The following is a 14,924-nucleotide window of genomic DNA, read 5'->3' on the forward strand; positions in this document are numbered from 1 at the left end:
TGAAAAACCATGCAGCCAGCCAGTGCTTTTCTTGATTCCTGCAGCCTCTGTTAACTCTGCCGGCTCAACATTCCCCTACCTTCCCCTTGCACATGCGCAGAAGTGTTCTGTGTGCTGCATGCATGCGCCGAAGCGGCGCCTCTGGATATGGATTTTTTGGGGTGCACATGGACCCCTGGAATGAATTAAATTTGTATCCAGACGGTCCACTGTATGTTGGTATATACATCACAGCGTTGAAAAGCCCAGCCCTAATCTGTACACCATTGGTTTCTTTTTCCATCTTCTGGCGGCTCCCTCGCTGCGAGAAGCCAAGTTACAGGGAACTAGGCAGAGGGCCTTCTCGGTAGTGGCACCCGCCCTGTAGAACGCCTTCCCACCAGATGTCAAAGAAAAAAACAACTGCCAGACTTTTGGAAGACATCTGAAGGCAGCCCTGTTTAGGGAAGCTTTTAATGTTTAATAGACTATTGTATTTTAATATTTTGTTGGAAGCTGCCCAGAGTGGCTGGGGAAACCCAGCCAGATGGGCAGGGTATAAATAATAATAATAATAATAATAATTAGTAATAATAAACAAACAAACAAAATTTGTTTGTTTGTTTGTTTATTTCCTGTTCCTCACTGGCTTCAGCCTGCACCAGGCCTGACTTGGATATACTGTACCTCTGCATAGGCAATTGTCACGCTGTGTTCAAAATCAGGTTTAGAGGAAGTCTTTTGAAAAATAAAGGCAGGATCTTCTGAGTATATAATGTTTCAACATAGTGACTTATCTCTTGTCCCAATGATCTTGCATTAAACATCTTATTGATGGATCTCGCTTTTGCAACAATGAATTATCAGATTGCAAATGAACATTTCTGGGTAGGAGGATGATACTTCCTTGACATTTCCTGCAATAGTGGTATATTTGCCCTTGTTACGCCCGTTTATTCTGCTACAGTTTGTTTTTCCTTCCATTTGTCCTCTTTTTAAGTATCTTGCAAGTTCTGCAGACAAGAAACCTTTTATGAAATGTGTTTGACAGCTGCAGCATTCGAATGCCAAGATCTGGTCCCCACACATCGTATCCTCTCTTTGACTTCTTGTCTAGTATTTTGGCTGAGTTTTGCTGCCTGCTGCAGCCTATGCTTCTGGGTACAATACAAAATCAGTTTGTTCAAGTTCGTCACTCCTGCTGACATTTATTTGGCAATTGTCAGCGTAAGAATTAGTCTCCTCCTGAGTATTTTAGCACAGACAAAATTGATGCATTTACATTGTTTGATTGGCTGCAATAACTGTCCCTATTATGTAACTGCCTTCCCCAATTCATTGTGTTCAGATTTGTTGCATTTGACTTGATCTTCTACACGTTAGAACTACAGACTCTACAGAAGTGTTTCCACCATTAACAACATTATGAAAAGCTAAGATTGGTGCAAACTGTCCATATTTAGATATTTGAATTGTCATGTCCTGGGCTCTATTTGGGTTAATAATTGTATCTGTTTATCGTATATACTTCATGGGCACGGCACACATTTTTAAAATACTGCGTGCCCTTTCTTGACCTCGTACAAATCAATTTTTCATATTCAGAAGAATTTTCTTGCAAACAAAGGTTTCTCATTTTAATATGATTGCTTCTTACATGAGAGAACATGTTGCCCTCACTTCACATTGGACATTTTTGACTGCGTGCTTTTTGTAATAGACCCTTTGTGCCCCTGCCTTTTCATCTGTGCTCATTCAGGCCAAAGTCGGCTTGAAGCTTCCTGGCTCAGTGTTGCATCTATTTTTATCTAATGATTGGTTTTCTCGCTTCGGGGATTCACACATTGTAAACTAAGACACTGATTGCCTTGTCCTTGCCTGATGTGTTTCTTGTCTGGTGGATTACCACATGGAAAAGTAATAGCATCTTCCTCTGGAATACAAGCAACAAATGCCTCAGATGAGAGCCTGCTGTGTGATATGTGTTACTTAACACAGCTTCCCTTAGACAGTTCTTGGTATATTTTATGGTTATACTTTGGTAAAACAGTACAGTGTGTGTGTGCATGTGTGCAATATGTATGTATCATGACAATCCACAGAACTATCACAAACCAATGGCTTTTGTGTGCATGTGGGTTGAATATACGTGTGCATGCAGACTCTGCATATACAGGAGATGCCCTGTTTTCTTCTTGGAGATTGATTCATACTTGAGCAAAACCTCAAGTGCATATTTGTAAGGCCCTGGATCACGTGCTGTGTGTTGGAATGTGTAGCGCAGATTTTAGAAGCATATCACTTGTGAGCATGCAATTTTACTTGTATCAGTAACCAGTTTTTACCTACGAATTTAGGAATAATTAATCAAAGGTGAAACTGCAGAGGAACAATAGCTAGCTATCTGGTTAACATCAGTAATATTGCACAAGCTGAATGGAATCTTCAGTGGGACATTCCCTTCCTCCTCTCACCTTGACTCTAGATCCTATTCTGTTGTTCTGAGAACTTAGCAACACAGTTCCTTTCCCCATCTTATTCTACTAACTATAATTCTCCCCTCAAATCCATAAATAACAGACACTTTTTTGACCATTTTTTGTTTTGTTTACTGCCATTCCAAATTTACTTCTGTCTTAATGGACATGTTTGAACCAATATTTCCAACAAACATGCTGCCCACATGAAAGTTTCTAAGAGTGTTTCAGTTAAAAAAAATTGTTCTAGGCAGTGTAAATCTTCATCATGGGATAACCAAGTCCTCAGCCAACTTAACTGTGCTGTCTCATAGTATATGCTTAGAATAGAGGTTGCCAAACTTCCCTTCTGTTCTGGGGCTTCCATGGTATTGACATCAATTTTGGGCTGTTTATATGGGATATCATGCCACATAAAGCTGTTCAGCATTTTCTGCCAACTTCTTAGTTCTTTTGAATCTACTGACAGAGGTAGTGCAATAAACAGAAGCAGGAATCTTGGCAGAATAACAATCCTAATTGAGTTTACCCAGGCTATACATGATAAATTCAATTCCTCCCCCCAATCTTTTAAAGTCAGACTTTATGTGCTGCATCAGTTTCTTAAACTTCACATCTTCTATTAATCTCACTCTTAAATATTTTACTTTATTATATTCAAACTATGTGGTTGCATCATATAAATTTTGTCTTGCACATCTGAATTAATTATTAAAATCTCTATTTTCTGTTTGTTAACCTTATATGCCAATATCTTGCCAGATGCATCTATAATCCAAAAGATATGTGAAAGCGATGCTCTTGAGTTTTATGAATTTTATGCCCAGTTGATCCTGTCCTGGAGCCTTATTCGCCCCCCTTCAGCTCCTTTCTCCTCCTTTCTCCAGCTCCTTTCCCCTTTCTTCATCAACTATAATTCCCTCCCTCACTTCCTTGTATGGACAAGCCATAGTTTGCTGTTGCATCCAAACCAGAAAGCTATGGTTTCAGCTTGCCCTCCAAACTAGGAAGTGGGTTTCAAATTCTAGTTTAAATGACAAAACATGCCAATTCAGATTTATTTGGACCATAGTTGGTCCAAATGACAAATGGACCAACATTTAAATGACAAAACATGCCAATTCAGATTTATTTGGACCATAGTTGGTCCAAATAGGGAGTAGATTGGAGCATATGAGTGAAAAGGGGAGGAAGCAGAATCTGAGCCCAAGCACTAAAACAAGGGTTAGCTATTACATCAGAACAGCCCTTATTCTCAGTGTAGATTGCAGTAATCGCCTAAGGATTTGTATCCTAGCTATGATTTGCAAAGCAGAGTCATATGGATCATGTGTATGATTACAAAATAGGAAGGAATGCAGATCTAAGATTATACTTCCTAAAAGTAATCTCTTGTTGTCAGTTCATTATCTAAGGGTTTTCACCGGTGAGGCAGTTGGGGTTGCGATTAATATTGCAGCATAATTTGAATTAGCTTTCAGAATGACATGCAGCCTAACACAGTTGCTTTATGACTAGTCCATAGAAATAACTTTATATTAGATAGTTGCATTACTGTTCTGGAATATCAGAAATGAATATACTATATTCTTACAGTCCTTCTACCTGCGTAATGTAGAATATATTTCTAAAAACATGTATAAAGTTTTCCCTAAGTTAATACAGTCTAAGCATTTTTTTTAAAAAAATTCATCCATGGAACATAAAATTGTGTATCAGCAAAGCAAACATTTAAAAGCCTACAATGCGTGATTGTAGCTACAGTTTTTAATTGCATAGTGTTGATACTGGAGCTGGCATGGTGGTATTACTGAACATATTTGTAAAGTGGATGTGGACATGATTGAATTATATTAACTTTGTTTATCTGTCTGAAGCCAGGGCTGTTACAAATGAAAATCTGCTGCCACGTTATGGGATGGAAGATAATTATGAAAATGGAGTCTATATAGGAGAGAGAAATTTTACAGTCCATATGCTAATTGCACTCTTGATTGAGAGAAGCTGGCAGCAGTTATAAAAATGCACCACTTCTATGTAGGAAGCATTCTGTAACCCCTGATGATTATATTTAAGCTACGGGGAGGCAATTTATGTCTCAACAATACAGACATAACCTTGGGGGGGTCTCTGGCTCCAGCTTTCTGTGCAAAGCCCTTCTACTGATACCATGGGTCACACCGGGTCAGATCCTCTGGTTGCTTTTTGGCAGGTAAGAAAGGCCTACTTGTTACCCCCTGTGTCTCACTCAGTTTACAACCCCATGCAGTTATTTAAGCTGGCACAGGATCCCTTGGCATTGCTGGCTTATATCCATTAGGGCACCTCCACCTGGGTATTGTAGTTGAGAGGTCACACAGTGCATGTGTCTGCAAAAGTATGTTAGGAAAAAAATGAGAAAGCTATAAACTAGATCAGGTTGCACTTTTGCTTCACAGCAGATGCATTGTTTCTTGAAGAAGAAGAAAACATGACAGGTATTTTATATTGAGATGGGAACACAACACAACCTATAAGCAAGAGCCCTTACTTCCCAAACATTATAAAGAGGAAACTTGCTCACATTTAGGAAATGTGAATCTCTGAATATGTATTTCTACAGCTGTGTGTATATACACGCTTGATCATGTGTGTTTTTTTCCGATACTATAAGATGCTGAGCACCACAGCTCCTTTTGATTCTGAGAATTTTAGGTTTCTGTTCCCTCCTTAAAATAAGATTGATATAATGAAGACGAGTCCCTTGCTTGTGCAATCAGAGCCAGTACATAGGGCAGTTACTTGTCTTCGTGGTAAAACTTGACTTGTCTTGCATCTGTTTTCAAAAGCATTCAAGTTTTTTTAATTACTTGTAAAAAGCTTTGTTCAGGGCATGATAAAAAATGTTTTTAAAGGAATCAGAGTAGGAAGCACAAAAAGTGAAAGTTTTTATCAGGCCACAGTGAATATAAATCTTTAGTATGACAGCTGTCTTTCAGTATTCTGTATTTTGTTCCTGCATGCATTTTCATTTTATACTATGATGTTCCCTTTTTGAAATATCTACATCTTACGTAGCCCGCTTCTGCTGAATACCAAATGCACTTTGACATTTAGATGCAGTCTTTTAGTTCTGCCCTTTTCTTCTATAGCTGACAAGATGTGATGACAGATTGTTTTTTAATGGTTTGGAGAAGTTAACCCTTCCTCTGTTTTTTCTTTCTTTCTACTCTATCAATTTGCTAGTGGGATCCAATTAGGGATGTGTGAATATGTCAATCTCTCTTTCTCTTAGTTTCTCATTTTCCTCATCTTAAGTTCATCTTGCAACATTTTTTTTGCATCAGTTTGCATTGAAAACAAGCAAATTCCTTGCAAAAAAATTTTATCAGCTATTGCTTAAGAGGGTAAAGTTGCTAAGGGAATACACCTTTGCCCTGCTCTTAGATTTGGCTCTCCAGTTAATACAGTGTTCTAATCTAAATTTTTTTTAATGTGAACTTTTCCATACAAGTGTCACATCCACACCGTATATTTAAAGCATTCTTATACCACTTTCAAAGACATGGAGAACTTTAGGAATTATTAAGGGTGCTTGGATTTGTTACGTCTGCAAGGTCAGATTGTAAGTCTGCAAGGTCAGTATGCAGGATTCTTGCGGAAGCCTGACAGTTAACGAGGCATAAGAGAGCTTTAAATGTATGGTGTAGCTATGACAAAGAACAATGATATGTTGTTATTTGATTGTTCATATTGACAGCTAATATTTCTTAGCAAAGTATTACTCAGGACTGCAGTACCTCAAGGACTGCCTTTTCATATGTGAACCTACCCAGACCCTGAGATCATCTTCTGAGGCCCTCCTTCGTGTGCCTCCTCCTCGAGAGGTCTGGAGGGTGGCAACACGAGAAGGGGCCTTCTCTGCAGTGGCTCCCCGCCTGTGGAATGCTCTCCCCAGGGAAGTTCGCCTGGTGCCTTCATTACACACCTTTAGGCGCCAGGCAAAAACATTCCTTTTTAACCAGGCCTTTGGTTGATCTGATTGACATCCTATACCTTTTTAAAATGTGGCTCTTTGGGGGGGGGGCGTGCTATTGGGTGGTTGTTTTTATTCTGATTTTATATACTGTGATCTTTTTATGTGAACCACCCTGAGACCTCTGGGTATAGGGCGGTATATAAATTCCATAAATAAAAATAATAAGTGGCTCCACTGTGCTCAGGCGCTTCCTAATTCTGCCCTAGGGCGAGGATGAACTTAGGTGTATTCAGTAAGAGGCTGGAGAGGAGGTTCACATAACAGAAGCTCTGCTTCACTGAAGAATAAGGAACACTAGCATTGATTTGATTACAATGCATATTGCAAACTCCTATAATCAAAAGAAATATAGAGAAAAAAGCACTTCCTTATAGTTGTGGGACAAGGGATCCTGAAGGAGACAAATGGTAGAAATCCTACTGTATTGTAGTTGGTATATTTGTTATTTAAAAACAAGTACACCTGCTTGTCCCACTGCTTTCCCCCAAGAAAAAAAAATCAGTCAGTTTTTCTGTTCCATTTCAGCAGAAAACAGCAAGTTTTCCCAGGGAAAGTGGTGGGACAAGCTAAAAAACCTCTCGAACCCTTGCTCAGAAACCACGAGACACGACCTGTTATTTCTAGACACAGAACAAGCAGAAGTGTAGATGAGCCCAAAGTTTTTTTGGGTTTTTTTTTAAGGCTGAAATTGGCCCTGCAATTTTAATTTGTTGTTCCCTCTTCTGTAACATACTGAATCTAATGGAGTAATCTCGGAAGTCGACCACAGTGTGCTTTGTTTCCACATACCTGAAACACACTCCCTTTAGAAAGAAACACATTTCCTCTATCCATTTCCAATAATTTACATCATCTGTGGTTTTCTGGAATGTCCCATCTCTCTGTGTATTGTGACACATAAAATTGCCTACCTTACGAATGTATGTGCCTGGCAGCGAGCATGCAGTGTAAAATAATTCCTGCTAAACGTTATATGTAGAATAATGTGTGTCAGCATCAATGGCTTCTCACATATTGTTTATTCCTCCACAAGCAGCACCATTCTTGGTCAGCTGTCATTTTGTGACAACAAAACAGCAGCAGTACCATTTCTCCAGATTTGACATTTATATCTCCAGGAGCAACAAAACACAAAGTCTTTCTGGACATTTTAGAATTTTTTTTGTCTTAAAGGAAAAACATAACCTTGCATTTGCTTAAATAATTTGTAGGATTAGATATAGGGATTATTCCAATCACTTTTTTAACCCACAGCGCCACCCACGTCCCCTAAAAAGAAACAACTAAAAAAGTGTAAAAAAGAAAGAAAGAGAGGAAGTAAATATAGATTCAGATGTTTGAAACTAAGAAATCATTGCGGGTCCAGGAGGTCAGGAATCTGCAATAAAGACAGGACAATAGTATGGGATTGAAATGGCCACAACTTTATTGATTAGAAATGTCAGTAGGTTTTAGCATGGGCATTGAATATGTATCTGGAATCAACAAGCCCAATTACTGGCTGATTATTCTATCTTGACTAAGAGATCATTATTTGAACCATGAATTATATGCATTTACATAAACTTCATAACACAGTGGGACTTACTTTTGAGTAAGCACACATAGTATTGCATAGTTAGTAACTAAATAACAACAACCTATGAATAAACAATATGTATAATATGATACTAAGGCTTTGCACTATCAGGCTTTCAGGGTTTTAAAAAGGAGTGTATTGGCAGCTCGTGTGTATTTGGTCCCACTTAGACCCATTCAATGTATGTCTAGCTCTACTGGGTTCAGTAGGATTGCATTGCTTTGTACAATATGCTAAGTATAGGATTTGCAGCATTAGCCTATTTTTGAGCAATTATACTTGTGTCAGAAACCAAATAGTTGATTTATGTGAACACAATAGTATTACAAACTATTGCAATGAGTGAATAAACCACCCTTCCATCTTTAAGTGTAACCTGTTGCAATTGAGTCTAGATGTTGTGGTAGAGAATGTTCTCCATTGCACCCGAGGAGGTGTTTTTCTAGGAAGCAAAAGAAATAATGCATTTTTCCAGGAATTTATGAATCACATATAAGTGATTGGGGAAGGAAAATTCTTCAGCTGGATGGAGAACTATTCTGTTGTCAAAAAGCTGGCTGAGTGATTTGAGATTAACTTTAGCAATTGCCAGAATTATTCATCATAGAGTAGTATTATGCGTACTGAAATAATTTATGAGGTGCCTGCTTTCATTCAAGTGAGGAAAATAAAATATTTACAGTGTTTGAAAGACTTACTATACAATAGTGTGGGCAAGGTTAAAGCAGTTTTCAGTAACACAGTAATTGTTATAATTTCTAACATTTTCTATTAACTGTTGCCTCAAGATGCAAACAGGACTTTTAAATAGAAAACAAAGACCCACTTTATGCCCTGTTTTCTATATTGAGGTATGGGCACAATGTTGCAGCCTAAAGATATTTGGAATATTCCAGGACCTAGGCAGTCCTCAGCCAGTGATGTCCCAACTGTGCCTTCTGCTCTGACCTGCTAATTTCTTCCTTGCTCATCATCACATGCTCCCTGTGCAGTGGTACTTTTGGTTGTCCCCTCCCTACTTCCCACTCATACCCTTTCCCTTTTTTACCCACCCCACTCCCTGTAACAAATCCACTTTTCTGTGCTCTTAGCTATATTCTTCTATCCTTTTGATACTGCCTCTAAAGTTTAAAGCTGGGGTCATCAGAGCCACTAGACCTCCCCATTTGGGTGGCCGCCAGATGATTTTGCCCATGGCATGCCCACCTGCCTTATGCCTGGTGCCATTTTGTGTCTAGGCCAAAAGGGATGTTGCAAGCTCTGCCAATCAGCTGATCAGTGCCTGCAAAGCCCTTTGTAAGGTGCTTTGAAGCCCCAACTTACAGCCGATTGGCTGGGTTTCAAAGCACAGTGCAGGGTTCTCTGCAAGCACTGACGGTCAGCTAGGATCATTTTTTAATTAGGTCTTTCCCATTTTTGCAGAAAGCTAGAGGCAGCACTTTGAACACAAACCACTTACCCTTCATGGGGAAGATGTGGTGCTTTTAGGAGCATTTGCCCCTCTGCAGAGATGTCAAGCGGGTTCTCTGGTGAGCTCCCATTGCTCTGTCCCAGCTTCTGCCATCCTAGCAGTTTGAAAGCACACTAGTGCAAGTAGATAAATAGGTACCATGGCGACAGGAAGGTAAGCGGTGTTTCTGTGCACTCTGGCTTCTGTCACAGTGTTGCGTTGCACCAGAAGTGGCTTAGTCATGCTGGCCACATGACCCGGAAAGCTGTCTATGGACAAACACTGGCTCCCTTGGCCTGAAAGTGAGATGAGTGCCGCAACCCCACAGTCGCCTTTGATTGGACTTAACTGTCCAGGGGTTCTTTACTTTTTACCTTTACCTTTCAGGAAGCCTCTTGGAAGGTGCATTCCTAGTGTTAATCTGCTGATTAGTGCTGGAAGTGCTGTAACCAGCAGCCTCCTTTGAACTTTCGCAGGCGGGTGGTCCTGTGCACCTGTCAAAGTTGGCCTGTGAGGGCTGGTGGAGATAAGGATCTGGCCTGCTGACTGGATCCAATTTCCTATGCCTGGTTTAAAGCATTTTCACATCCCTAAAAGTCTTACTTTCACAATTTCTGACGCAGTAGCCTGTTCTAGGGCAGCCAATTATGCACCGCTACAAAGAGCACACAGAATTGCTTAAAGGTTATGTGGCAATGATATAGGAATTAGATGGAAATTAGAAAATATCTGAGCTGATGAAGTCCACATCCAAGATTTTAAGGAACTGCCATCCCTACTTCAAAATTGGCGATTGTTTTTAGAAACAAAGAATGCTTATTTTCCTAGTAATTGGGCCATGGGAAGTGTTGTTTTCTTCTTAATCCCAGCAGGCCGTCTATGAAAATGACTTTGGAGGTCTTGAGCAAAGAACATGAATGGAGTTATTTAACATTTCTGATACTAGAAAAATCTCAAGAGGGTCCAGCAGTCATTTACATTAGCTTGTCACACCTTATGAGAAGGCTTGCCTATTTGCAAGTTGTAGAAACAGTAGGCAGCCCCTCTCCCTTCCCCAAATAGAATAATTTGCTCTCTGTGATCGGTAGGTATGCTATACTGATACTTTAAGACATGTTCCTTTTAGCAGAAAAACTAACATGGTAGTCAGGTTAACATTCCTAGTACTAAAATGCAGCCTTGTGTGTGAAGGGCACATATTAATAGCTGCAACAGTGTGGAGGAAGGAGTATTTAACATTTCCTCACTGGCAGTTCCCACCCCCATCAAACTTGCTCTCATCCAAGCTGTTTTCCTCACCTCTGAAGGGAGAAAATGTAACACATGTGAGAGTAAAGTCTTTTTGGCACACACAATTCAGCTGTTCCATGTGAACATCCATCTTTAACAACCCCAAACTAAGTCAGACATTGGAGATACGTGAGTGGCCCTCTGGTTTCTTCATCCTTTCTTAAAAGAATGAAAATAAAAGATACAGGGGTGAAGGGTGATACCGTTCAAGACCATAGCACAGGAGTAGAGGGTATTTCAAGCCATTTTCTTAATGTAAATCCTCACCCCTCTTCCCATTACTGTTTGGAAACATTTATAGATACTAAGCCAACTCCTTAATTATATGAGAACTGGAAGTAGTCAACTCAGACTCCCTCCTAAAACCCACCAGTGAAGGAGGCAGGAGAGCCAGAATGAGGCGCTGTGACTTGCGCCCCCAAACTCCCATGCATTCCTTGTCTTTCTGCAAACTTCAGTGGTTAGTGTTACAGCCAGCCAATATGTGTTGCCAAACATCAGCTGTTAGGAGGAAACACCTTTGCCTGTGTTTGCTACAAGGGTCTTCTCCCTTTCAATACAACTGCACTGTTCCAGCATCTTTTGTGCGCTCACCATTTGTGAATTAAATGGAAGAAAAATGTTTTATGGAGGGAAGGAAGTCAGGGCAGCAATTTATACTGACCATTTAAAGTTAAGACTTCTAGCATGATGGTGAGGAGAGGAGAAATATCCCTGTCTTCCAAAGACCTTTCTCTCCCTACTTGAGTGGAGAGGGGTCTGCTGATCTCCTAGTGCTGGCTCTGGTTAAGCTTACTGAGATGCAGTCCCTGAGTGCATGCCCTCCATTGTAGATGGGCCTTGAGGGCAAAAGGTTGCCCACTCCTGATTCAAACCAAGAAGAGATTTTTTTAAAGGGCTTGTGCACAAAAAAATTAGTCTCCATGTGTACAATTTTGGAATTCCAGATATTTCATATGCTGAACAGAAATGTCACTTTTTAAAGATTCCAGACATCTTTCCATTAAGGTACATCAGTTAGATATAACATCAGTGTATGATACTGGCAATCAGTTAAGAGGTACTTCATAAAGCATGGCATTTATCACAGTGTCACAAGTTGAATTGCTTGTTCATTTTTCTCTATCCACTTTTCATGTAGAATTTATTTCAGAGCATGATCAAAGCTTTACTCTTCATTAGATACTGCATTAGCTAATTTGACTTTTGGCAACCCACATCCTTGTTCCTATTAAACACCATCCATAAATTGAGATAAGGATTCTGCCAAAACGTTTAAGGATTGCATGATGGAAATATACTATTGGGTGCATTATGCAACTGCATTCTTGACTGCTGGGTGGGTAAATTTGAAGTTAAGAAATGCTATCTTATATACTTGAAAATAAAAGACGGCATTTTAAAGCATCTGAATATTGACAGAAATATGAGAAAAGACAGCCTTAAGGTCCATTGATCAAGGATCAATGAATGAGCTGTCATGTAATTTATTATGGCTGATTAGGGGTTTGTTTGTTCTCTGTATTTACATTTCTAATACTTGCTGGATACCAATTCATGTAGCTGCTTATTGAGAGTTCGCCAGGTATTTTCACAGTTGTAAGGAATGCGGGGGGGCACTGTGGTCTAAACCACAGAGCCTAGGGCTTGCCGATCAGAAGGTCGGCGGTTCGAATCCCCACAACGGGGTGAACTCTTGTTGCTCGGTCCCTGCTCCTGCCAGCCTAGCAGTTCGAAAGCACGTCAAAGTGTAAGTACATAAATAGATACCGCTCCAGCAGGAAGGTAAACGGTGTTTCCGTGCGCTGCTCTGGTTCACCAGAAGCAGCTTAGTCATGCTGGCCACATGACCTGGACGCTGTATGCGGACAAACGCTGGCTCCCTCAGCCAGTAAAGTGAGATGAGCACCGCAACCCCAGAGTCGTCTGCGACTGGACTTAATAGATTTTCAGGATACTGCATTGTTTCCAAAATAGTACCATGCTTTTGCTACAGTTGTGCGCAAACACAGGACGCTCAAAGCATTGAATATGTTTGCACATCAGCATACTGGATTAGTTTCTATGTCAGCAGGAACTTTGAATCCAAAGGACCATGTTTAAAGTTCTGTTTGAGCTCAGAGGCTTTTCCCTGGCTGTCTCTCATGCCCCCCTGAAGGCTGGGTATACTCTGGAATAGTTTTGGGGCTGCAACCAATGGTGAAAATAATGAAAACCGATCTCCCCCACATAGAGTGCCAAAAGGGCATGTTGGATCCATAACATAGATACCGGGTGAACTATTTTGTTCTTCACACTTGAAGAGATAAAATAACATGTCAAAATTGTTTCAGTAAATATGGTAATCATCCATGATAAAGTTATGTAAGTCTTAAGCAACACCCACTCCTCTTATCAGTCTGGTATCCTGGGCATGACTGATAATTAGAATTAACATAGAAATCGGTCCAGATTCTAAGATGTGTTGAAATTGAATAAGACTGTAGTCGGTAGTCTGCTGTGAATTACAAGAACATTTTCTGTGGTTTGGTTGGTCTCTTAGTTGGCGACACGAAAGTGATCTTGAGCTTTAATAGCATATATCCATGTTGTTTCTCATTCTAAGCCCTTGCAGAGCAGCACTATTCTAAATTGCGAGACTTAAAGTCATTCTGCTTTTCAAACACATGTTCTACATGATGATTACAGGGTGTATGTCTGGGTATGAGGAAAACAGGATAGAATTAACATGGCTCCCTGGTGTCAACACTAAAATATCCTCCTATTTTGCCATCTGCCAAATGGGTAAGAAGCAAAATGTCAGTGTCTCTTTCACCCTTGATAATTGCAGCACTATCAAACTCTTCGTGGACTTCTGCCAAGTGCTCAGAGAGCCAGCGGAGCTGGCCAGTTCTGCAAAAAATTACCGCCATGAGCAACAGGAACAGCTGTGTTTCCACATCAGTGTGTCCCTCAACTTTGTCTCTGCTAAAAAATTAGATATGAATTCTTGGAATTTTGAGCAGCTAATTTGATTTCTACAGTGACAGCCAGCCACTATTGCATAGATAAAATAAGATCAATCCAATTATCAAGAGAGGTTAGGAAGGAATGTGTTCAGGAAGGAAATCTGACTGAAACTCTGTTATAAACCGTTGGTGGTTGCTGAATTAGTAACAATCTAACTTATTTATGATTTTATTTTGAAAACTTGTACCAAAACATCAAAACAACAATGAACTATAACACACCCCATTAACATTGCTAGTATTAACATTGAAGTCAAGCCTCCATAACAGAATCCTATGCAGCCATCCAAACTAAGGGCTCGTCCAACACTTTCTCTTGTCCCGCCGCTTTCCCCCAGGAAAACCCACTGCATCAGAACAAACATCAACCAGTTTTTCAGCAGACTAATGTTTGTTCCCATTCAGTGGTAAACAGTGGGTTTTCCGGGGGGGGGGGGGAGTGGTGGGACAAACAAAGAAACAAAACCCCTCTTGGACCTGTGCCTTGAAATCATGGGACAAGCAGAAAACTTCTTGGACCTCTGCTTTCTAGGTATGGGACAGGCAAAAGTGCAGATGAGCCCTAAGAAATGAAAGATAAACCAGCAAAAACAAAACAATCAGCTAAAGCAACCTTTTAAGACAGCCACGTTTTTACCAGCCACTTAAAACAATATAGGCATGGGGCCTGGCATACCTTGCTTGGCTCGACATCATCCCTGTTATGAGGTCAAGATTCCGGCTTATAGAACCTATATGCAGAGTTAATAGGGCACTCGTTTATATATTGTATATTTACAAACAATAAATTAAGGATCAAATTAGGCATGGCGCCACATAGAGCACATCGTGATTTTCATTTTATTTTACTTAATAGCAGGTGCCAGAGAGGGGAGGCTTTTTCTCAGAACTGCAGCACAAAAGGAGGAGGGAAGGTTTAACTTTTCCCTTCCCAGCCATGATCCCGACTGAAGTGCCTCTCACACACTGCTGTTAGCCCTAGTTTCTGCTTTCCCCTCAGCACCCATAAAGAAACGACAAAGTCCCCAAAGCAGTGTGTGTATGTGAATTTCACTTTGTGATTTGAAGCAGTCAGTCAAACCTTTAGCCACAGTCTTCTGGTTTCTGGTAAAATGCAAATAGA

General features: G+C 40.2%; 1 protein-coding gene across 4 annotated transcripts in view; it reads left to right on the top strand.

Moving 5' to 3' along the window:
* Positions 1 to 14,924, top strand: part of ANO10 (anoctamin 10) — a 102,248-nt gene that overhangs the window by 43,775 nt on the left and 43,549 nt on the right. The window lies entirely within an intron of this gene.

The sequence above is a fragment of the Podarcis cretensis genome (genome assembly GCF_951804945.1).
Source record: "Podarcis cretensis genome assembly, chromosome: 12".
NCBI classification, from domain to species: Eukaryota; Metazoa; Chordata; class Lepidosauria; order Squamata; family Lacertidae; genus Podarcis; species Podarcis cretensis.